Source organism: Rhinoderma darwinii, chromosome 4, assembly GCF_050947455.1.
Source record: "Rhinoderma darwinii isolate aRhiDar2 chromosome 4, aRhiDar2.hap1, whole genome shotgun sequence".
NCBI lineage: Eukaryota > Metazoa > Chordata > Amphibia > Anura > Rhinodermatidae > Rhinoderma > Rhinoderma darwinii.
In genome coordinates this window covers 351425457-351451292 of record NC_134690.1, presented here as the reverse complement: position 1 = coordinate 351451292, position 25836 = coordinate 351425457, and the positions used below count along the sequence as shown (strand labels likewise).

The window sequence follows — 25836 nt, the reverse complement described above, 5'->3', positions numbered from 1 at the left end:
TATGTGGTTATAAACTGCTGTTTGGGCACACATCAGGCTCACAAGGACCGCCATTTGGCTTTTGGAGCGCAGATTTTTCTTGGTAGTAGTTTTGTTTGGTATTTCATCTTATAATGTGGGGACATATGTAATCTGTGCGGAGTACATCATTGTATATGTAAGCTGTGAGGAGTATATCAGGGTATATGTAATCTTGGCGGAGTGCATCAGGGTATATGTAAGCTGGGCGGAGTACATCGGTATATGTAAGCTGGGCGGAGTATATCAGGGTATATGTAAGCTGGGCAGAGTACATCAGGGTATATATGTAAGATAGGCAGAGTACATCAGGGTATATATGTAAGATAGGTAGAGTACATTAGGGTATATATGTAAGCTGGACGGAGTACATCAGGGTATATGTAAGCTGGGCGGAGTACATCAGGGTATATGTAAGCTGGGCGGAGTGCATCAGGTCATAATAGGATGATGTAATAATGGGGTAAATTAATAATAAAATTAATTATCCATGGATAGTGACGTACGCTGATTTTTGGGTGCAGGAGTCGCACTTCTAAAGGGTGTCCGTGGTATTGTATAAAATATCCGCACTACAGCATTGCCTAATCTTTGGCTTCTTCACTAGCCCCATATGTAGCACAGGCCCCAAAATGTCATAGTTTCCGCTGCATTTACAGGGTTTACCAGTGGGGGCTAGCAATTGATGACATGGGATTTTAGGTGAAGAACTGCTGCACATATAAAATTAGTCTGGGCTGTCGTTTTGCATTATTGCTTCCGATAGTCATAACTTTTTCCGTTGACGAGCTGTGTGATTTTCATGGGACGAGCTGTACTTTTTATCACTATAATTTTGGGGTACATGCGATTTTTTTGATCAGTTTTTATTCAATATTTTTTGGGAGGTGAGGAGACCAAAAAACTGTCAAACTTTTTGTTTTTACATTTTTAACGGCGTTCTCTGTGCAGCATAAACAACATGTATACTTTATTCTGCGGTTCGATACGATTATGGCAATACTAAATTTATATCGTTTTTATATGTTTTACTATTTTTAGACAATAAAAACACTTTTTTGTAAAGAAAATGTTTTCCTATCCTGAGAGCCATAACTTTTTTTTTTTTTGTCGACGGAGCTGTGTGAGGGCTTGTTTTTTGCGTGACGAACTGTAGTTTTTATTGGTACCATTTTGGGGTCATTGCAGCTTTTTGATCACTTTGTAATCCATTTTTTTGAAAACGTGACCAAAAAAGGAAATTCTGCCGTTGCTTTTTATTTTTATTTTTTTACGGTGTTCACCGTGCAGGATAAATAATATTTTTTTATAGGTCGGGCCGATACGAACGCAGCGATATCTATTATGTATAGTTTTTTTCTAGTTTTTTTTCTAATTATAAAGGACTTGATCAGGGAAAAATGGCGATTTATTGTTTTTATTACGTTAAAACTTTTATTCAAAACTTTTTTTCACTTTTTTTTTTTACACTTACTAGGGGACTTGAAGATCTGCTCTTCTGATCCCCAGTACAATACACTGCACTACTTATGTATGTACTTATATAGTGCAGTGTATTGTATTTTATTTTACAACTGACAGTTAAAGAGGTTCTGTCACCACATTATAAGGGCCCTATCTCCTACATAATCTGATTGGCGCTATAATGTAGGTAACAGTGGTTTTTATTTTGAAAAACGATCATTTTTGAGCAAGTTATGAGTAATTTTACATTTATGCTAATTCGTTTCTTAATGCCTAAGTGGGCGTTCTGAAGAGAAGTGTATGACGCTGACCAATCAGCGTCATATACTTATCTCCATTCATGTCCATTTGTACTCAGCACAGCGTCATCTTGCGAGATCACGCTGTGCTGCCACATACACCCACATTAACTTTACTGAAGTGTCTTGAGAGTGAATAGATATTGCCTCCAGCCAAGACGAGATGTCTAGTCACACTTCCGACACGTCGGTAAAGTTTGTGTGGGACTTACTTACTCATACAGCACAGCGAGATCACGACGTGCTGTCATTCACAGCGTGATCTCGCGAGATCACGCTGTCCAGTGATTAAGTCCCAGACAAACTTTATCGAAGTGTCCGAAGTGTGAAAAGACATCACGTCCTGGCTGGAGGCAATGTCTATTCACTCTCAAGACACTTCAGTAAAGTTAAAGTGGGTGTATTTGACAGCACAGAATGATCTCGAAAGATCACGCTGTGCTGAGTACAAATGGACATGGAGAGAAGTGTATGACGCTGATTGGTCAGCGTCATACACTTCTCTTTACAACGCACACTTGGTCAAAAGTTAAAAACCGCCCAGTTGGGCATTAAGAAACGAATTAGCATAAATCTAAAATTGCTCATTACGTGCTAAAAAATGATAGTTTTTCAAAATAAAAACCACTGTTATCTACATTACAGCGTCGATCACATTATGTAGGAGATAGGCACTTATAATGTGGTGACAGAGCCTCTTTAAGCCTATTACGTCCTGCCTTGGGCAGGACCTAATAGGCTTCCGTACCTGGCAACCAGGAAGCCGTTGCTAGGCTTCCTGGTTGCCATAGCAATTGACAGCGGCATTTAAGGGGTTAAACGGCGGTGATTGGAGAGAACTGTGATCGCCGCCGTTGCAGTGGGATGTTGGCTGTATATTACAGCCTACACCCACTGAAGATGAAGCGCGCACAGCTCCTGTGCCCGCTTCATCCTCAGGGCGTTATTTGCGGCAAGGGGTTAAAGCATACCTAACCTTTCAGGCATAGATGGTTTAACAACATCCCTCAATGTATATTAGAAAGTTCCATTACTTTTTACTTAAAAAGCGATTAAGCTTTATTAAACTAAAGCTGTAAAACCCTTTAATGCACTGAGCAATGGGGGTCAGAATAAATGGACGCCCACCAATTTCCTAAAAAAGGGGCGCTTGCTTGACAAATTGGCCGTTGAGTAGCAAGGAGCTCAAAAACCTTGCACAGGAAAAATGCCGGTCTTTCCCACTGTGACAAACTCACTATATCTGTAGTTTATAATTCGATTTTATTTTTGCTTTTGGACTAATTGTATTTTCTTTTATTATGGAGGCCAATGAGTAAGGTCCTGTTCACATCTGCGTCAGGGCATTCCCTTGTTCTGCTTCTTTAGAGGAGCAGAACAATGGAATGCCGGACGCAATGATTCCGTTGCAACACAGACACCACCGGCGGCCGACAGAATCCATTGACTTTAATAGGTGCCGGCGGCACTGTTACTGCGTTACTGTTTCCGGTAACCTCTGCCGGATCTGTGATGGAAGTCCCTAACGGAGCCTCCAACGTAGATGTGAACAGGTTGTATGTAGTTGTACGTAGTAAACTTTTAAGCTCCTCCTAGTGGTAGCTGGAGGTAGAAAAAATATTGTAATAGAACTCTATGGGGGAAAATTAACAACGTTTTTATGTCACTTTTCTGACGTAGAAATGTCACAAATGGCCCAAAAGTCGTAAACATTTTTTAACTTTCGGGCCATTTCCCCTGCTCTTGCTACTTTACAAAAATGGGTGGAGCTTAAAGGGGTTTTTCCATGAGGGGTCCGCAAATATCTCTAGAACGGGGCCCCTAAACCCTGTTCTACCTGTGTGTGTGTTGGCCGATTTCCAACCATGAAGGTGAAAACAGCCTAACTCGCTGAGCTACGCTGTTTTCGTAAGCCTCATATAATTGAATGGTAGTTATGGAAACCGCTACGCTGCTTTCGTAACTGCTATTCACTACTATGGGAGTAACGGAAACAGCATAGCTCCGCGAGCTGCGCTGTTTTCGTAACTCCCGACTATAAAGTCAGAAAGTGACCAGGAGTCAGCGATAGCAGACAAAGCTAGAATGGGGTTTAGGGGGGCCCGTTCTAGAGGTAGGTTCGTGTCCCAGAGGTGGGACCCGCATCTATCTGACATTTATGACATATCCAGTTACTGTAGGGGGCGTGGTCACCACGACCCAACGTATTTACTATTATTTACACCAAAAACTGGTATAAACTATAGTGGAAATTTAAACCAGCTATTGGCTGGTGTACCTTTCATTAGTGTCGTACGGACAACCAAAGATGTGACAAATTTATTAAGCGTCTTAATCCAGATGGCTTTTTAGTAGGACTGGCATAGTCGTAATAAATCTCCCCAAAAGTCTACGCAGCAAATTTGGAGCAAAGTTTTATATAAAAAAAACTCTTCTTAGTCTGCAGCATGTCAATTTCTCTTGCGAAAATGGAAATTATGCAGTATTTACTCTACCTGTGAACTTAGCCTAAGGGTGACAAACAGAAGAAATATGTAGACAGGACCGTGTCCATGTGCATGGTACCATACCTTTATAATGCAGACCATTTTCTTGATTCTAAACATAATCTACTACTCTTCATTGTGTTAGATATACTGATTAGGTGGCTAAGCTTTCCTGGCAGTCCATAAATGTAACCTCTATGTGTCATACAATGTTTGTTTCATTAGTGGAATTCCAATGTAAAGAGCCAACACTGACAAATGAATAGTTCCAGAATGACAAGGAAACATCATGCTAATGATACCTCAGACGTAAAGTGGCTGAATAACCCTGCCAGCAGACCACACTTACTATAAGGATATATAAATATCTGTACTTATGTCAGAAAGGTCTGTAATTAATCAGCGGATAAACATCATTCTTGGACTATTCCTGCAGCCATTTATTTCCTATGTAACATAAACATTCACTAGATAAGCACAGCTATTTGTGCCACTTTAACTGTCCTAGAATGTACACATTAAATCAGGTGAAAAAGGCAATGAGGGGAATATATAAACTTTTGTTCAGAATTATTCTGGCGTAGAAACGACACAAAAGTTGCAATTTGCAGTGAAAATTGTGACTTGTGCCATTTCTGCCGCTCGAAGGTTAGCGGAATTGGGCCGAGGCCATCCGCGGTCGAACACATCTGAAGCATATAAATTATCCACGTGACCGCCGCCATCTTACATAGTAGGGACACAGCAAGGTTCTTTACACAGCACAGACATTTGAACAGAAAGTGGACGATATCAAGATAAGTGATGATGATACAAGTTAATTTACAGTTTCTTGCGGTTTCAGAAACGCGGTTAGAACCACATCAGAAAACCACATGTATTGTTACAGCGATTTGAGGAGTCTTTCAGTGCGGATGCGGTAAAAACTCCAATGAAAAACGCACCAAAATGATGTCAAACTGCACGTCGTTTTCAGGTCCGGATTTTCTATTAGGTTCTAACAGCACCTCAACCGCAACGTGTGAATGGACCTTAAGGTTTTTATCTATTTAACGCCAAGAATAGCGGTGCATGCCACACTATTCTTGGTGTCAAAAGTGACAGAAACCTCAATAGAACCACCGACAAAAAGGCATGACGCAGATGTGAACAACACTGATATATTTCCCCTAAGCAAAAATCTTATGGGGGGGAATTTAGTAGACCATCTACGCCAGTTTTCTGGTGTAAAAAAAAAGAACTAAAAATAGAAGCCTGTCAGAAAGACGACATACTGCAATAAATTAGTATAGTATAGGACTATATCGACGGAAAAGAGAAAAAAAGTTATGGCTTTTGGAAGGTGGGGAGGAAAAAAATAAAATAAAAATCTGAAAGTGGTTTACGAAGGGAAGGAGTTAAGGCACATTCACTGCCATGCACCTCTATAGAGTGGGAGCACACACTACATGGTCACACTGAGCGCCCCTTATTATCGGCATCCGTCATATGCACATTGTACTACAGCATTTGACAATTACTGGTCAGCTTTTTATTACAATTCCATACAAAAATACAGAAAGATTTGCATTTGCTTGGAGAAACATCTGTTATGGGACGCCTCTAATCAACGTTTAGAACTCAATGCCAAGGATTTGTGTTTGTCAATGAAATATGGGACTCCGCTCAGAGTGACAATACTATATAGACATTGCACCACACACTCAAACAGCGAGCAATATTGATCTGATATAATGAAGGAATGGCAACGTATAATATCTATGCCAAGGTGTTTGCATAAAAACTGGCAGGATTATCTTTGTTTTTTTTTTACAAACATCCCAGCTGTTGAGCTTTATCCTTAGAAATGATTGCAACAGCAGCTTGAATACTCCCCCCCCCCCCTTCATGTTCTGTGAAGCCTAGACCTAAATTACAGGCTCACAACGACCTACTTTTATTTTTGATGTGCTACGTAAATGCAATAAATAAATGCATAACAAAATAAAATGACATCTTGGTATAAATTATCTTGTTAAAATAATTACATGCAGCACAAGACGAATTACAAGCTTGGAATAGACCACGTGTCTTGTCATAATGTATCTTGTAATAACAACAGAACAAAATATAGTAATGAATAGGTGTTTAAGGTCGCAGCATACTGGGGGAGATTTATTAGCACTGGCACACCGCATACTAGCGCCCAGTTGCGCATGTTGGAGAAAGTGGCACAGGATTCTGTAATTTTAGTTGCAAGAAGATATATGGTATAATAAAGGGGTAATTCCATCTCGTGCATTTTTGGGATATCCACCTTCATGTTCATCTTCGTGTGGCCAATTACATTTTTACGTAGAATATTGTAAAATGTCATTCAAGAGCAGAGTTTTGACTCCTAAATTGTAAAAAACAAACTAATGTAAAATAAAATTACCAAATTCTGCCGACTTCCTCTGTTCTGTTCCAAGGAGCCATGTTGTATATGGTTTTTAATAAAAACTTGGTAGTTCCTATGTTTAAAAAATATATTCATATCTATTTCTCGTTTTTTATTTATTTCCTGTTCCAGCATATTATGCAGCGTCGAACAGAGATTTTTAAAATGTCAATAAAAAAGAGAAACCGTACATACACCAATTGTAATAGCGGTCTGGTCTTGTATGTCTATAACAAAACCTATAAAGCTGTACAAGTAAGTATGCCGCCTAGTCATATACAAGATAGATATAAAATGCCTAGTGGGGTTTGGTTATGACAATCAAATATCAGGAGTGCAGGTAAAAATCAGGTAGGACTCACTCATTATATATCCTAGTGACTATCCCCAACATAGTTAAAGGGCTATTTTCAGAATAAAAAAATTGACTGATCGCTGGGGGCCCCACCGATTGTGAGAACGATGTTCTGAACCGAATGTTTCTCCTCACTGTGGTAGAGAATGCGCCGATCGAGCTTGCGTGCTGCTACTTTATTCAAAGTCTAGAGGACTGACGGAAACAGCCGAGTACAGTGGAAAGGTAATCATTTTAAAATTTTCACCGCAGAAGAAGCAACGGTGAAACGTGCGTTGTGCAAGTAAGTTATTCTGGTCCGTATGTCCCTTTGTAGTAAATGATTATTGATTCCGTCTTTTATCTGTAACTTGTACTATAACAACCTCTTGGGTTTTATGTGACTAGAATCACTGATGCACAACTATAATGGAGATAGTCACTAGACCGCGAGGCGCATGTCTGAGTCCTACCAATTTTTTACCCGCACTAATATGAGGTTGTATCTCCTGATATTTGATTGCCATAACCAAATCCCATTAGGCTTCTTATATCTATCCTATATATTATACTAGGCGGCATACTTACTTTGTTTAATCTTATAGGATTGGGTATATACATACGAGACCAGACAGCTATTCCAATTGGTGTTTGTACTGTTCCTCCTTTTTATTGATGTTTTAAAAATACATTACTTAAATAAATATTTTGTGTGAACATTCTTGTAGGTTGTGTGGATGCTTTATTGGTCACACCATTTGTTTGGATTTTACAGAGATTATATCACACGAATCCTTGTCCCCAATAGGGTTGACCAATCTAATTTCTCTTTTTCGTATGAACACACATGGACCGATTTCATAAGAAGCTAGTTTAACTTATCAGTGTGTTTTTGGAGTGTGTGAGGAAACCCACGCACACACTGGGAAAACATACATACTCCATGCAGATTTTAGTATACAAGACAACACTGCTGAGCCCCCTAGCTAGATGATGCTAATAATAATAATAATAATCATAGTGATAATATTATTTACAGGATATAGATTCTCTTTTTTTGTGTTACTGATGTCAATCTAATGTCTATGAGGCCCGTCAAACACCTTGGGGTTCCAATACTTCGAGGCGGAAGTGCGTGTGTGGTGGGGGTTGATGAAATGGAAAAGGTTGGATTTTTTTTACAGTCTGATTTTCCATTTAGATAATGGTCACAGGAGGTTTCTGGCATCTTCCCTTGCCTCCTCAGGAAGAAGCATACCTTCAGCCAACCCAAAGTCGTATGTCATCTAGAGAAGCACTGGCTATGTTTGGGCAAGGATTTTTATGATTATGGGAGAATCATTTTTTTTTTCACACACACTCAATATGTGTAAGATAAAATTGTTTATATGTACAGAAGTGACAAATCACATTTTAAAAGGCCAATACAACAGGGGTAACACTTACGTTATGCTTCACATTTTAAGCTGGACAAAGACCTAGAATATTTGCTAGCCAAAATATGGTTCATTTGACTAGTACGGCTCTGTTCACGTCTGTGTCGTAGTGTACATTCAGGACGAAAGCCATGACACTGGGCCGGGTTTGTCTTACACGGGTCCAAAGATAGTCTGTCAGGGATCCTTTATAGGGGTTGGTCACCTAATAGAAAAAAAATCATAAAACGTAATAACTAAGCAGCTAGATAGGGGGGGAGACCCCTCTGTCATCAGCCTCCATTGTTATGGCAGCCTCGGGGCCAAATACATGCCCCCAGCCTTGCCAACATTGTGCGATGTACTATTTGTGCTATTAACTTCTTTGGGAGTTACAGAAAAACCGTATCTTCGTAAGCTCGACTGTTTCCGTACTCTGGGCCACCTCATAACTCAGTAGCCAGGGACCAGTAACAGTGAGAGGACGGGGCCTCTCCTGTTAGAAAAGAGGATAGTCGGATATTACAACAGTGTTATAGGATAGTCTGGATTTTGTGGATACATCTGCAAAGCAACAATTGGGACAACCTGCAAGCACTTTGGCATTATCTGGAGTCCCACAGAAACAATTGGGGTTTGTCACAACCTAAACGACAATACAGCGACCCGACTGAAAATCAGTTGCACTTTTGCGACTGGAAGGCATGTTAATGATACAGATGAAAATTTTAATTTCAACGGTCAATAACAATGTCAACAGGCAGGCACTTTTATGATATTTAGGACGAACATTAATTTTAATACAATTATGCTGGAAACGGGCAGAAAAAATCCTGTTGTGTACCTGTCCTTTTGAGTAAGTATGGCTTTTCAGCGATATTAAATTAATATACCGTATTTTTCGGACTATAAGACGCACCTGACCATAAGACGCACCCAGGTTTTAGACAACAGAAAAAAAATGATTTGTTAAAAAATTATCTATTCTGTTTCACCACATTCTGAGAGCCAAAACGTTTTTTTATATTTTTTTAATCGATTGAGCGGTGTGAGGGCTTATTTTGTTGCAGGACGAAATTATTTTATTTTTTACATTGTGCTCGGGGGAAAAAAAGGTTTGTTTTTTTTACACTCCTAAAAATTTATCTAACAATTTTTTTTTTTTACACACACATTTTATCAGTTCCCCTAGGGGACTTGAACTAGCGGCCACTTGGTTACATGTGGAGTTACTGAAACAGCGTAACTACGCTGTTTCCCTAACTCGCGTAGTAGTGAATGGCAGTTACGGAAGCAGCGTAGCATGCGAGCTACGCTGTTTCCGTAACTACTGTTCTGTTCTACTGTTCAGTTCTATGGGAGTTACGGAAACAGCGTAGCTCAGCGAGTTACTCCACATGTATTCAAATGGTCGGGAGAGCACAGAAAGCTAGAACGGGGTTTAGAGGGCCCAGTTCTAGAGATATGTGCGGGTCCCAGAGGTGGGACCTGCATCTGACATTTATGACCTATCCTGTGGACATGTCATAAATGTCCTTCATAGAAAAACCCCTATAAATGCCACGGTCACTATTGACCATTGAATTTAACTAGTTAAAGGGGTTTGCCATAAAACACATGTATCCCCTATCCACAGAATAGGGGCTACATGTGAGATCGCTGGGAGTCCGACCGCTGGGACCCCCAGCAATAAGGAGAACAGGGGAGCGAAAGTCCCCCAAAGCGCTGCATGAGAAGCCTGGACTTCCGGGTTCTGTGTCCGGCTTATCTGTTCCGCAGCTCCATAGAGATCAATGGAGAGCCGCTCGCGCATGCGCAGAAGAATCCCATTGATCTCGATGAAGCTGCCGGACACAGAACGCGGAAGTTACATCTTCTCACGCAGTGCTCTTGGTAACTTTCGGTCCCCATTCTCCTTATCGATCACACATGTATCCCCTATCCTGTAAATAGGGGATACATGTGTTTTATGGCAAAAACCATTTAAACAGCCAGGAACAGCAACATTTCTGTCCCTGGCCGTTAGAGCGGCGTGTCAGATGCTGACACATGCAGTGTATGGAGCGGGTTCAGAGCGTGAGCCCGCTCCATACATCATCCACCTCCAGCTCCATGATGTGCCGGCACGTCATGTGTCGGGAAGGGGTTAAGTAATGAAGCGGTCATGGCGCCCGGTGATGCCAGGTCCCTTGACTGCGGACTAGAAGACGCAGGGACTTTTTAGCAAGATTTATCCTTGCTAAAAACTGCATCTTATAGTCCGAAAAATACGGTAGTTATTTTCTCTGTGATTTGTTTGTAATAGGAGTGTGAGAACACAAAAGACGATGAGGACACTTGACGCGAGTTGTGAGCTTGCGTATTTTGACCAAAACATCAACGAATACCTCATGTTTATCATGGATATTTATAATTTATCATGGATATCTTTTCAGGATTCAGCCAGGCCTTGTAATGTTGGGGGAGAATAGTGTTTCACACTTAGAAGGTACTGGGCAGCCCGTCTGATCTAATAGTATGGGCGTAACTAATAGGCTGTATCCCAGCATGGTGCACTACATGTAACTGGCCCACTTATAGAAGCTATATCTGTGTGCAATGAGAATACTAGGCAGCCACTCCCCTCATGAATAGGAGGCATGAGAGTGGCTGTTCATTAGAATATTGCGCCTGAGCAATATCCCTCTATGTAGCATTGTGGCTTGTCTGCATCCTGTTGGGAATCGGTGTGTGAACCTGTCATTTTGAGTAAGTATGGCCTTTTCAGGGATTTTAAATTAATATAGTTCTTTTCTCTGTGATTTGTTTGGAAACTGGCGTACTTTTACTAGTTAATGCGCTCCACTGTCTATGCAACCACTGTACAGGCCTATAGTCAACTGTATTTTGAAACCTTGATATTTTAACTTAATTGTAAACTTTTTCACCTGCTTAAAATAAGGGGACGAAAATATACTAGAGTGGCAGTCATATGGCAGTTCCGGAATAAAATTTGAATGTATAATTTTTTTGACATCTGCTAGTTTACATATTAAATTTGCATTTAAAATGGATCTAAAAAGTCAAAGAGGAAATGCTAATGCACAGGTATTGAAAGATGAGGAGTCTGGCGACATTTAAAGAGAAACTCTACCTTAGAAATACATTAAAGACTACATTAGGGAATTGCATAAACAGAACTTACGTAATACATCGCAGCGGCAGGAATCATTTCCTTCAGGCAAGGGAGTATTTATAGAATGACCTGAAGGCTGTGGTTAATAGTCAATTAAAAGCGGCAGTCCGAAATTCAATCAATACTCAAAATCACAGAATTCTGCACTACCCATCTGAGTAGTGTTCTTTCTCTCCACTAAGACGCCTTCCTACTTCCTGATGTGTAGACGGGCAATCACCTCAACTGCATGTGACTGAAAGGCAGAGGATCGCAACAGTCCTACATGGGCCAGACCAGCAGGTAGGGTTGTACGTCAGACCCCGTACTAGTCTTTCTACGCTAGCCAGATGTTTGCAAAATATATTCGTGATAAAATATTTGTATTCAATAGACAATCTATATAAACGCACTGCACGGAGTTGCTTTTCTAAGAACTATTTCATGTTAATAGTAGTCCCATAGCAGTTTTGATTTTTCATATAATAATAATAATGAAACAGTCACAACAAAATATGTAGGATGTCTTATGTGTCACGGTTTTGTTGCATTTTTTGCCATTCCGAATATTTGAAATTGCCGCAAAAGTAACGCCAGTTTTTCAAAGATAATCATATTTGACAAAGTTCATATTTTCAGGTACATTCAGAAGCGTCAGGATTCTGAATACACATGACGTCCAGGCTGGATGATCATGTGTATTCATTATCAGGACACTTCTGAATCTTTTCTGTGAGATTTCCAGCAAGAGAAACTAAATCTCGTTTACCTCCGTAATCTCTTGCTAGAAATCTCAAAGAAAAGAGTCAGAAGTGTCAGGATTCTGAATACACATGACGTCCAGGCTGGATTTCATGTGTATTCATTATCAGGACACTTGATTAACGTTAATCTCTGTTTATGTGGCTGCACATCGCTGCTGTGTAAATCAATGTAGAGGAGAGTATGATGCTGACTGGTCACTGATTGGTCAACGTCATACACGTAAACACGCCCAGTTAAAAACACAATACACGCCCAGTTGGACATAACGGAAAAAAAACGCCCAGTTGTCCATTTCAAACCTCATTTGCATATATATATAAAATAGCTCATAACTTGGCCAAAAATGAACGTTTTTAAAAAAAACAAAACTTTACTGTTATCTACATTGCAGCGCCGATCCCATGCAATAGGAGATAGGGGTTTGAGAATCTGGTGACAGAGCCTCTCTAAAGAATATCTGCATTTTCAAAAAACTTTTGGTATTTTGAAGAGACATATCAGAAGTTTTAAATCTGTGAGAGTCTGCTGCGGAGACCACCATGGCCGTCGCTGTAATGCTCAGCTAAGTGCTCTGCACCTTTGGATGTGATCAACGCTCCGTGTTAGGCTGAAGGCTCACATAAAATGTCTAGGAGACCGTTTTTAGCCTAAAAATGAGCGCCGATCACAGCCAAAATCAACGCTCTCAGCACTTGGCCCTCCACCGATTAAACTTCGTATATGTCTCAAAAGTTTTTTAAAAGTGCAGTTACTCTTTAATGGAAACTTGTCACAATGAAAATATATTCCAATCTGTAGGCAGCATGTTATAGAGCAAGGGGAGCTGAGCAGATTGATATATATTTTTGTGGGAAAAGATTCAGTAATTTAGAACTCTGCCCATTCTTGGCTTAAAAGTATAGTTGGGGGTCCTACAGTACAGGGAGGGCTGTCAATGACTGTGTAGGACCACCCACTGGACTCTTAAGCCCAGAATGCGAAGAGAGTTAAATTAATAAATTACTCAAACTTTTCCCACCAAAAAATAATAAAAACAAAAAAATCTCTCTCTCTCATATATATATATATATATATATATATATATATATATATATATATATATATATATATACACATAGTCAAGGAGGACACAGCACCACATATATACACCATATATATACACACACATGAACACACACACATACATACATATACAGTGGACATAAAAAGTCTACACACCCCTGTTAAAACGCCAGGTTTTTGTCATGTTACAAAGTCAGTACAAGATGAATCATTTAAAGAACTTTTTCCACCTTTAATGTTACCTATAATCTGTACAATTCCATTGAAAAACAAGATTGCGAGGGCATCTCCTGTGTACAGCCCTCTTCAGGTCACCCCACAGATTTTCAATGGGATTCAGGTCTGGGCTCTGGCTGGGCCATTTCAAAATTTTGATCTTCTTCTGGTGAAGCCATTCTTTTGTTGATTTGGAGGTATGTTTTGGGTCGTTGTCGTGCTGAAAGGTGAAATTCCTCTTCATCCCATTCATTTTAGCCGAGGCCTGCGGGTTTTGTGCCAATATTGACTGATATTTTGAACTGTTCATAATTCCCTTCACCTTGACTAAAGCCCCAGTTCCAGCTGCAGAAAAACAGCCCCAAATCATAATGCTGCTTTCACCATGCTTCACTGTGGGTATGGAATTATGGCCAAAAAGTTCAACCTTGGAATCATCAGACCATAACACATTTTCCCACATGCTTTTGGCAGACTTGATGTAGGTCTTTGCAAAACATAGCCAGGCTTGGATGTTTTTCTTTGTTAGAAAAGGCTTCCGTCTTGCTACCCGACCCCACAGCCCAGACATATGAAGAATACGGGAGATTGTTGTCACATGCACTACACAACCAGTACCTGCAAGAAAGTCCTGCAGCTCCTTTAATGTTGCTATAGGCCTCTTGGTAGCTTCCCGGACCAATTTTCGTCTTGTTTTTTCATCAAGTTTTGAGGGACGTCCAGTTCTTGGTAATGTCACTGTTGTGCCAAATGTAATCCACTTCTTGATGACCAGCTTCACGGTGTTCCATGGTATATCTAATGCCTTGTAAATGCTTTGGTACCCTTCTCCTGACTGATGCCTTTCAACACTTAGATCCCTTTGATGTTTTCTAAGCTCTTTACGAACCATGGCTTTTGCGGTCACATGCAACAAAGAAAATGTCTGGAAAATCCTAATAGAGCAGCTGAACTTTATATGGGGTTACTCATAATCACTTTAAATAATAGCAGCTGTGTACTGACCACTATTTAACATGAGTTTGAATGTGATTGGCTAATTCTGAACACAACCACATCCCCATTATAAGAGGGTGTTCACACTTATGCAACCACAATATTTTTGTTTTTTATTTTTCCCCTCTAAATGATTTCAGTTTGTTTTTCAATGGAATTCATAATGGGTCACAGGTTATAGATTATACAGATTATGAGTCCCATTAAAGGTGGGAAAAGTTCTGAAATGATTCATCTTGTACTGACTTTGTAACATGACAAAAACTGGCATTTTAACAGGGGTGTGTAGACTTTTTATATCCATATACATATTAATTATATATATTAATCTTCTCAGCTCCCTCCCCCTACTCTAAAACATGATGCCTGCAGATTTTACTGCATTTTCAATGTGACAGGTTCCCTTTAAAGGGTTATTTCCATCCTATAAAGTGATGGCATATCCCTAGGATAAACCATCTCTTTATAATTAGTGGCGGTCTGACAACTGGAACTCCCACCGATACTGAGAATAAAGATGCCAGCAACACTCCCAGGTTCACTTGAATGGGGCCTTGCCACAGTTCCCTACAAAGAGGGTATAGTGCCGTTGTGCAGGAAAAAACAGTGAAAGGGACACATTGCTAAATCAGCAATCAGTGATTTTAAGCCTTGCCTATTTCCACTAAGCTACACCCCTTTTCTAGACACTTATGAAAATTATCTATTGAGGTGCAAACATCAGTTCTTTTCTGCACATTCTTGTAATAAATATGTCTAAAGTGAAATGCAATATCATGCTCCAAAAATGTGCAATATTTGGCCGTGGAATATGCAACAAAAAACAGCAATAGCCACAATAGTAAATCTGACACACTATGTCTATATGAAAGGGAAATTGTCTGCTAGAAAGGGTATCTGTATCCACGGCTATACATTTTAGACTAACCATGAGTGGCAATAAAGAAGGAAGTTAGTCATACAGACTGTGTCACCAATAGTGGTAGCAAGAATTACCAAACTAGGACACAGAACCCTATCCATGGGTAATGCAGGATCAGAATCGTGAGACAGAGGTGAAGTCAAAAAAGTACTAAGAAACTATAGAAAGAGCAAGGTTAGGACAAAACTGTGTCGAAATCCAAAAGGTTGCAGGTCAAAGACAATAATGTATACTATAACTGGCACCAGACAAGTGACAGGAAGAAATTTAAAAAATAGTTGGACAAACCGTGCGTACTGTGACGGTCCTATAGCATGCCGCTGGAGCAAGGCCAGGTAAGTTTCTTACATTCACACACAAGATTACCACGGCGTGCCCGATGTAAAGATTACACTTCCTAGAATGAAGATCAATAAAGAAAGGTCTATAGAGAACTTGTGTCAGCAGGAAATACTGTGAGATTTCACTTCAGGATTGTAAATGCAGCTATTATGAACTATTATACAAACTGTAACTCAGTATCAGTACAAGATAAGTCATGAAATGTATTTACAACGTTACCCAACTCTTTCTAAAGATTTCTCAATTCTTCATTCCCACTAAGTCTCCTAAACCCAACACGTCGCAGTCATTTTTCTTTTTGTCCTCCCCGCATTCCAAGAGCCTAATTTTTCCATTGACATAGCTGTATGAGGGCTTGTATCGTATGGGACGGGTTGTAGGGGTGATATGGAAATAAAAACAGCAATTCCTCCACAGTTTTTTTTTTTTTTATATTACTGCGTTCTAAGTTCAGTAAATAATACATGTTAACTTTATTCTGCGGGTTATAAAAAAATACCAAATTTCTAAAAAATAAATAAATTTGTTTTCCAAAGAAAAAATTATTTAATAAAATTAAATTGTTTGTTGTCGTTATTTTCTGAGAGTCGTAACATTTTTTTATATCTTTCCCGATCAAGGCAAATGGAAGTCGTATCAGCTCTGGCAGACCCGTCCCACCTATGTATTACAAGGACATCCATTCATTTAAATAGTATGGCTGGCTGCAACTTTATAACCAGGAGTCTCAAAAGTCAGACCAAGGGCCGTCAGTTGATCGCCATGCTGGTTTTATTTCAAAAGGTGGTTTTCTTCATGAGACAACCCTGTTAACTTGGGGACGGAATTGGGTACAAATGTACAAAGTTTCATCATTTGTTCTGCTCATTTATATACTTACACCAATACTACACATTAACTTTACATGAAGCTTTACTTCTATGGAGTATAATAGGTACATAGGTAATTGATGCCTGTCTTTCATTACATGTTGTTGCTCATGATGTCCCTGGACTTTTTTTTATTGGGACCATAATGCTCATAAACCCAGTTATAAGAAGATAGCATGACTGTGTGCTGCATTGTAGGGTCATTTCAGCACAGTTCACCACATTTTTTTAAACAGTCTGAAGATTATTTTAGTTTTCTGTTTGAACAAACTATGATGTGAGTAATATTTCATGTATGAGTGTTTGTAGATCTCTTAGCTAGAAGATGTAAATCAAGCAACTTAAAGACATTTTAAAAACTTTAATATCTGTGTTTTTGTAATAAATAGACAAAACTTAAGGATAACTACCAGGAGTGTAGAAAAAAAGGATTAGAAATTAGAAATTTGAAAACCTTCAATAACTTTCTTCTTATCAGTGTTTTCAGTGCCTGAAGTTATATATCCAATGCATGGAGCTTCTCTGCCTTCTCTGCTTTTCTAATCCTGGACAACCCCTTTAAAATCACTGACAGGTGAACTAAATAACATTGATTTTCTCGCTATGACGGCTTTTATCAAGAAATTGAATATTTTAGGCAGAAAGTGAACAGTTCTCTCTTGAAATTGATGTGTTGGAAGCAGGAAAATGGGCAAGAGTAAAGATCTGAGCAACTTTAAATAGGGGCTGATGGCTACATGACTGGTTCAGAGAAGCTCCAAAATGGCAGGTCTTGTCGTGTGTTACAGGTATGCAGTGGTTAGTTCTTACCAAAATAGGTCTAACAAACAGACGACAGGATCATGGGCACTCAAGTCTCTAGCCAGTTTATTCCGATACCACAAAAAAGCTACTGAAGGACAAATTGCTGAAAAATAGAATGCTGGCTATCATAGAAAGGTATCAGAGCATATAGACCGGCCAGAGTGCCAATGATGACACCTGTCCATCGCCGAAAGAACCTACAATGGGCAGGTGAACTTAAGAACTGTACCACAGGGCAATGGAAAAAGGTGGCCAGGTCTGACGAATCACGTTACCTTTTAAAACGGACAGGTGTGTGTGTGTGTGTGTGTGTGTCGCTTACCTGGGGAAGAGATGGAACAAGGATGCACTATGGGGAAAAGGCAAGTCGGGATAGACAGTGTGATGTTCTGCTGGGAAACCTTGGGTCCAGGTATTAATGTGGACGTTGCTTTAACACGTACCCCCTACCTAAGCATTATTGAAGACCATTTACATCTCTTCATGACAACGATATTCCTTAATGGCAGTGGCCTCTTTCAGCAGGATTATGTGCCCTGCCACACTGCAAAAATTGTTCAGGAATGGTTTGAGGGACATGACAAAGAGTTCAAGGTGTTGACTTGGCCTACACATTTCCCAGATCTCAATCTGATTGAGTATCTGTGGAATGTGCTGGAAAAACAGTCCGATCCATGGAGGCCCCACCTGGTAACTTACAGGACTTAAAGAGGCTCTGTCACCAGATTATCAAATCCCTATCTCCTATTGAATGTGATGGGCGCTGCAATGTAGAGAACAGCAACGTTTTTCTTCTTGTTTTGTTTTTTAAAAACGATCATTTTTGCCCAAGTTATGAGCAATTTTATATTTATGCAAATGAGCTTTTCAATGGATAACTGGGCATGTTTTCTCGTTTTACCAACTGGGCGTGTATTGTGTTTTTACCAACTGGGCGTTGTGAATAGAAGTGTATGATGCTGACAAATCAGCATCATACACTTCTCATCGTTCCCACCCAGCTTCTTTCCCAGCAGACACAGCGTGACGTCACCCACAGGTCCTTCAACCTTGTCGTCGAACAAAGAAGATACATCGGCTCCAGGCGTCCAAAAGGTTAATATGCTCGTCTCTAGGGAGTTTGCTATGCTTACCTGCACATGGAGATGCTGCTGAAAAGTCAACTGTACTCTCTGACGCCTGGACGCGGATGTGTCTTCTCTCTTCCGACGCCAAGGTTGAAGGACCTGTGGGTGACGTCACGCTGTTTGTCTGCAGTGAAAGAAGCTGGCTGGGAATGATGACGTCACCCACAGGTCCTTCAACCTTGGCATCGGAAGAGAGAAGACACATCAGCTCAAGGCGTCAGAGTAGAGTTGAATCTGCAGCAGAATCACCATGTCAGGTAAGCATAGCAAACTCCCTAGAGATGTATCTTCTTTGTCCGACGACAATGTTGAAGGACCTGTGGGTGACGTCATGCTGTATTTCTGCAGTGAAAGAAGCTGGGTGGGAACGATGAGAAGTGTATGATGCTGATTCGTCAGCGTCATAAACTTGTATTCACAACGCCCAGTTGGTAAAAACACAATACACGACCAGTTGGTAAAACGAGAAAACACGCCCAGTTGTCCATTGCTCATTTGCATAAATATAAAATTGCTCATAACTTGGTCAAAAATTATTGTTTTTAAAAATAAAAAAAAACTTTGCTGTTATTTACATTGCAGCGCCCATCACACTCAATAGGAAATAGGGATTTGATAATCTGGTGACAGATCCTCTTTAAAGCATCTGATGCGAACATCTTAGTGCAAGATACCACAGGACACCTTCAGAGATCTTGTGGAGTCCATGGCTCAACAGGTCAGAGCTATTTTGGTGGAACGAGGGGGACCTAAACAATAATCAAACTTCACTTATTAAAGACTCACTTCAAGGAGTTCTCTGTGGCGATACCAAATTTATATGGATTTATTTATGTTTTCCTACTTTTACACAGTAAAAACACATTTTTTTCAAAGTTATTTGCTTTTGTGTCGCCATATTTTAAGAGCCATAAACTTTTTTATTTTTTGACAGTTGCAGCTGTATGAGGGCTTTTTTTGCAGGACGACTTGTAGTTTTTATTGGTACCATTTTGGAGTAGATGCGACGGTTTGATCACTTTTTATCAAATTCTTTTGAAGGCAGGATGAACAGAAAACAGCAATTCTGGTGTTGTTTTTTATTATATTTTTTACGGCGTTCACCGTGCGGGTTAAATAATGTAATCGTTTTTTAGTTGGGTTCATTACGGATGCGGCGATACCAAATATGAGTAACTTTTTACTTTTTTGTAAGGGGAAAAAGTGGGAGGTTTTATTTACTTGGGACATTTATTTATTTATTTCAAACTAACTTTTTTTTCTTTTATTTTAGTCCCACTAGGGAACTTTACTGTGCAAACTTTTAATCGCTATTATAATACACTGCAATACTTCTGTATTGCAGTGTATTATTACCAGTCAGTGTAATTACTAAAGGCAGACCTGGGGGCCTTTGTTAGGCCCCCAGGCTGCCATAGAACCCATTGGCACCACGCAATGCACTCGGGGATGCTAGTGGGATGAGAGAGGGAGCCCCCTTCCTCCAAAATCACTCAGATGCGGCGCTCGCTATTGAGTGCCGCAACTGAGGGGTTAAATATGATCGGAGACCACTGCTAGTGGTCTCCAATCATTGCCCTGAAGCCCGAGGCTGTTACTAACAGCCCGGGCTTCAGCAGCACCCCGCACGATTCGGGGAAAGTTCTTCTGAAGTGCCGACGTGAAAAGGCGGCGCTTCAGAAGAACTACCCTGAACGGCCGACATAAAAACACTATACGCCGGTCGTTAAGGGGTTAAAAGCTTATTCACACAAACGGGTGTCAAATCGGCAGTGACAAACTACAGTTTTTCAATACCTATTTGCACCCATATAGTACATGAATTCACAGATCCCTCATAGACTTGAGTCTATTAAGGGATCCGAGAAAACTGGAAAAATAAAAAATATCCAATTTTTCACAGGCCGTTCAAAAAAAAACGGCCATGTGAAAAGCCCCATAGAGGAACAGTGATTTTAATACAACAGTGTAACGGCCGCTAAAAAAATATCCGACACGCGGCCGATTATCCAGCTTGTGTGAATAAATCCTAAGGACAACTCAAGGACATGTCTACAGATGACTTATTTCCAATTATAAATATTCTTAAATGTATTGGAAATCAAAAATAAGAAGCTCTCTCTAAACATTTACATGGCTTAGTTTGCATGTTCCCCTTTGACCCCTTCCCGCCCCTTGACGTACTATTCCGTAATGATGAGCACATTGTTCGAGCTCCATGACGGAATAGTACGTCACGGGAGGATCAGCCGTCCTCCCGCCACATACGAGCTGTGACAACTGTTGTCTCGTACAGCAGTCGCCCCAGCTCCTTCAGCGAGGACCGATCATAATGGTCCCCGCTGATTAACCCCTTAGAAGTCGTGTTCGATAGAGATCGCAGCTTCTTAGGGGTTAAAGCACCATCGACGTCCCGCTATATGATAGCGGGTGCCGATGGTTGCTATGGCAACCGGAGGCCTAATAATGGCCTCCGGCTATGCCATCTACTGAAGTCTCGTGGATCCTGACAAAGCCAGTGTATTAGAATTGCGATCAGGGCCTCCTGCCCTCAAGTGAGACAAAATAATAAAGTTCAAAAAAGTTGTCTAAAAATAAAAAAAAGTTTGAAAGTAATTAAAGTTAAAAATCTCCCTTTTTCCCTTATCAGTCCTTTATTATTAAAAAAAATACATAAATAAATAAACTAAACATAGCATCCGTAACGGCCTGAACAACAAAAGCATTTCATTATTTATCCCGCGCGGTGAACACCATAAAAGAAAATAATAATAAACCATACCAGAATCACAATTTTTTGGTCACTTCACCTCTCACCAAATGGAATAAAAAGAGATCAAACAGTCGCATGTACCCTAAAATGGTACTAATCCTAACTACAACTCGTTACACAAAAAAAAAGCATGACTTTCTTGATGGAAAAATAAAAAAAGTTATGGCTCTTAGAATAAGGCAACACAAAAAGTAATAGATTTTTTATTAAAAAGTATTTTATTGTGCAAATGCCAGAAGACAAAAAATAAAAATAAACATATGGTATCGCCGTAATCGTATCACTACGCAGAATAAAGTGAATATGTTAATTATAGTGCACGGTGAACGCTGTAAAAAAGAAAAAAAGGAATTTTTTAAAAAAACAATAGAATTGCTGCCACGCTTCTTAAAAAATAGAATAAAAACTGATCCAAAAGACGCATGCACCCCATGAAAACTACAATGAATTCCTCAAGGGGTCTAGTTTCCAAAATGGGGTCACTTTTAAGGGGTTTCCCCTGTACTGGTACCTCAGAAGCTGCAAAATGCCACATGGCGCTCAGAAACCAATCCAGCAAACTCTACATGCCAAATAGCACTCCTGCCTTTCTGAGCCCTGCTGTTTGTCTAACCAGCAAACTAGTGTGCTTCAGTCCATTAGCACACTAGGGCTACATGTGGGATGTTTCTAAAAACTTCAGAATCTCGGAAATAAATATTGAGTTGCGTTTCTCTGGTAAGACCTTCTGTTTTACAGAAAAAAAATGGAATAAGGATTTTCTGACCAAAAATAAAATATTTGTCAATTTTACCTCTACTGCTTTAAATTCCTGTAAAACGCCTAAAGGCTTAAGAAACTTTCTAAATGCTGTTTTGAATACTTTGAGGGGGTCTAGGTTTTAACCCCTTCCCGCTTGGGCCACTTTTGACCTTCCTGACAGAGCCTCATTTTTCAAATCTGACATGTTTCACTTTATGTGGTAATAACTTTGGAATGCTGTTACTAATCAAAGCGTTTCTGAGATTGTTTTCTTGTGACACATTGGACTTTGTGTTAATGGCAAAATTTGCTCGATACATTCAGTATTTAAATTGTGAAAAACAACAAAATTTTGAGAAAAATTGCAAAAATTAGCAGTTTTCTAAATTTAAACTTATCTGCTTGTCTACTTTAGATCGGCATCGTTTTTTGAACATCCTTTTATTTTTCTAGGATTTTACAAGGCTTAGAACTTTAGCAGCAATTTCTCACATTTTCAAGAAAATTTCAAAAGGCTATTTTTTCATGGACCAGTTCAGTTGTGAGGTGGCTTTAGGGCCTTATATATTAGAAACCCCCAATACGTCACCCTATTTTAAAAACTTCACCCCTCAAAGTATTCAAAACAGCATTTAGACCGTTTCTTATGGAATTACAGAGATGTAGGTGAAATTTAAAAATTATTTTTTTTTTCTTTGCAGAAATTCATATTTAATACATTTTTTTTGTAACACAAAGTTTTACCAGAGAAATTCAACTTAATATTTATTGCCCAGATTCTGCAGTTTTTAGAAATATCCCACATGTAGTCCTAGTGTGCTTATGGACTGAAGAACAGGACTCTGAAGCAAAGGAGCACCTAGTGGATTTTGGGCCTCCTTTTTATTAGAATATATTTTAGGCACCATTTCAGGTTTCAAGGGCTCTTGCGGTGCCAAAACGGTGGAAATCCCCCAAAAGTGACCACATTTGGGAAACTACACCCCTCAAGGAAATTCTTTAGGGTTCTATTGAGCATCTTGACCCCACAGGTTTTTTGCAGAAATTATTGGAATTAGTCCGTGAAAATTAAAATCTATATTCTTTCAAAGAAAATGTAGGTTTAGTTAATTTTTTCTCATTTCCACAAGGACTAAAGGAGAAAAAGCACCACCACATATGTAAAGCAATTTGTGGTGTGGTGATCCCGAGTAAAACAATACCCCACATGTGGTCATAAACGGCTGTTTGGACACACAGCAGGACTTAGCAGGGAAAGAGCGCCATTTGGCTTTTGGAGCTCAAATTTAGCAGGAATTTGCGGAGGCCATGTCGCATTTGCAAAGCCCCTGAATGGCCAAAACAGAAAAACTCCCAAAGAGTGACTCCATTTAGGAAACTACACCCCTTAAGGAATTCATAAAGGGATGTAGTAAGCATTTTGACCACACAGGTGTTTCATAGATTTTATTAGAATTGGGCAGTGAAAATAAAAACAATCCCTTTTCTTCAATAAGATGTAGCTTTAGCTCAAAATGTTTCATTTTCTCAACAAATAAAGGAAAAAAGTAACCCCAACATTTGTAAAGCAACTTCTCAGGAGTACGGAAATACCCCATATGTGGTAATAAACTACTGTTTGGGCACACGGCAAGGATCAGAAGAGAAGGAGCGCCATTTGGCTTTAGGAGTACAGATTTTGCTGGATTGATTTCTTGGCACCATGTCGCTTTTGCCAAGCCCCTAAGGTACCAGTACAGTGGAAACTACTCAAAAGTGACTCCATTAACGAAACTACACCAATGGAAGACTTAATCTAGGGGTGTAGTGAGCATTTTGACCCTACAGGTGTTTTATAGATTTTATTAGAATTGGGCAGTGTAAATTTAAAAAAAATCCTTTTTCTTCAATAAGACGTAGCTTTAGCACAACATTTTTCATTTTCCCAACAAATAAAAAGGAAAAAAAAAGAACCACAACATTTGTAAAGCAATTTCTCCTGAGTACGGCAATACCCCATATGTGGTCATAAACTGCTGTTTGGGCACACAGTAGGGCTCTTAAAATGGAGTTTCTAATATAGGAGGCGCTTAAAGCCACTTTAGAACTAAACTGGTACCTAAAAAAAAATAAGAGGCTTTTGAAATTTTCTTCAAAATATGAGAAATTGCTGCTTATGCTTATGTCTTGTAACATCCTAGAAAAAGAAAAGAATGTTCAAAAAATTATGCCAACATAAAGTAGACATATGGGAAATATGAACTAGTAACGATTTTGTGTGGTATTACTATCTATCTTACAAGCAGATACATTTAAATTCAGAAAAAAATAATTTTTTCAAAATTTTCTCTACATTTTGCTATTTTTCACAAATAAACACTGGATATAAATCGATCAAATTTTACATTTTAAAATAAAGTCCAATGTTTCACGAGAAAACATTCTCAGAATCGCTTGGATAGGTATAGGCATTCCAGAGTTATTACTGCATAAATTGACAAGTCAGATTTGAAAAATGGGCTCTGAGCCTTAGGCGGGATTCACACGACCGGGTCGCATCCGAGCCCGAGTGCCGGCCAGTAAAATCGGCCATTCTGCCCGGCCGGTTTGCATAAAGTTATGCATCCGTGCCGGGCCGGGCAGATCCGGACAGTGACATCAGCGGCAACTCCTGAAGGGGAATCCCCATGTGTTCGGGGATTCCGCTTCAGGAGTTTCCCCTGATGTCACTGCCCAGATATGGACAGAGACATCAAGCGCTCTGTCCAGGAGCGGAATCCCCGAACACACGGGGATTCCGCTCCTTCAAGGAGCTAAAGTGCGGCTAGCACATAGCAGAGCGGGGAGATACCTCCCTGCTCTGCTATAGTGGCGTCGCTACAGTAGTAGCAGCAGCAGCAGCTGCTGCAGCTGCTAGCGGCGCCATCAAAGGTGTCGCCGGGCCAGGGCGCTTTTAAAACAAGCAGGAGAAGGGAGCCAGCGCAGTGCTCCCTTCCACCTGCTGTACACCCCGGCCCTGCCACACCGTGTACAACGATGCCATTCGTCAGAATGGCATCAACTCCTCCTCCTCACATGCACTCTGCGCTGTGAGGAGGAGGAGATAGAGCGCAAGAGCCGGAAAACCCGGCCGTCACTCGGGACACATCCCGGTGATGGCCGGGTATTACCCGGTCCCATAGACTTCTATGGGAGCCGGGCGGCCGGGTACCCGGGCGAAAATAGAGCATGTCGTGTGAATAGCCCCATTAGGGGTCTATTATTCCTAATGCAGCCGGGTGCCGGCCGATTTATGAACGGCCGGCACCCGGCCGGGAAACCCTGCCGTGTGAATGAGGCCTTAAGGCCCAAACTAGGCTCGGTCCTTAAGGGGTTAAGGCGACATTCAGTTGTGGTGGATTTGTTGTGGATTTGTTGTGGATTTTCGATGTGGATTCTACACCGGAAATCTGCAACAATTTACAGTACATTACCTGGGAGTGAAGTTTTCAAAACTTTATACGTAGCAGCAAATTTAAAAAGGCATGCTGCAGATTTCCAAATTCACTGTGGATTTGCACCAAAACCTGTGGCGTATTTTTCTAGTTGCGTTTGAACTCACCCTAATGCCTTCAAATATGCATACACCTTGTACTATATGTAGAGAGGAGA

General features: G+C 40.2%; 1 protein-coding gene across 3 annotated transcripts in view; it reads right to left on the bottom strand.

Annotated features, from left to right (window-relative positions):
• DTD1 (D-aminoacyl-tRNA deacylase 1) overlaps window positions 1–25836 on the bottom strand; it is a 130948-nt gene that overhangs the window by 32636 nt on the left and 72476 nt on the right. Inside the window, exon 5 of one of the 3 annotated variants that reach the window (XR_012883600.1) lies at window positions 8467–8661. The exons of the other annotated variants lie outside the window; for them this stretch is intronic. The gene's annotated coding sequence lies outside the window, so the exon portion shown is untranslated. The remainder of the gene's footprint in view (window positions 1–8466; window positions 8662–25836) is intronic. 3 annotated transcript variants of the gene reach the window in all.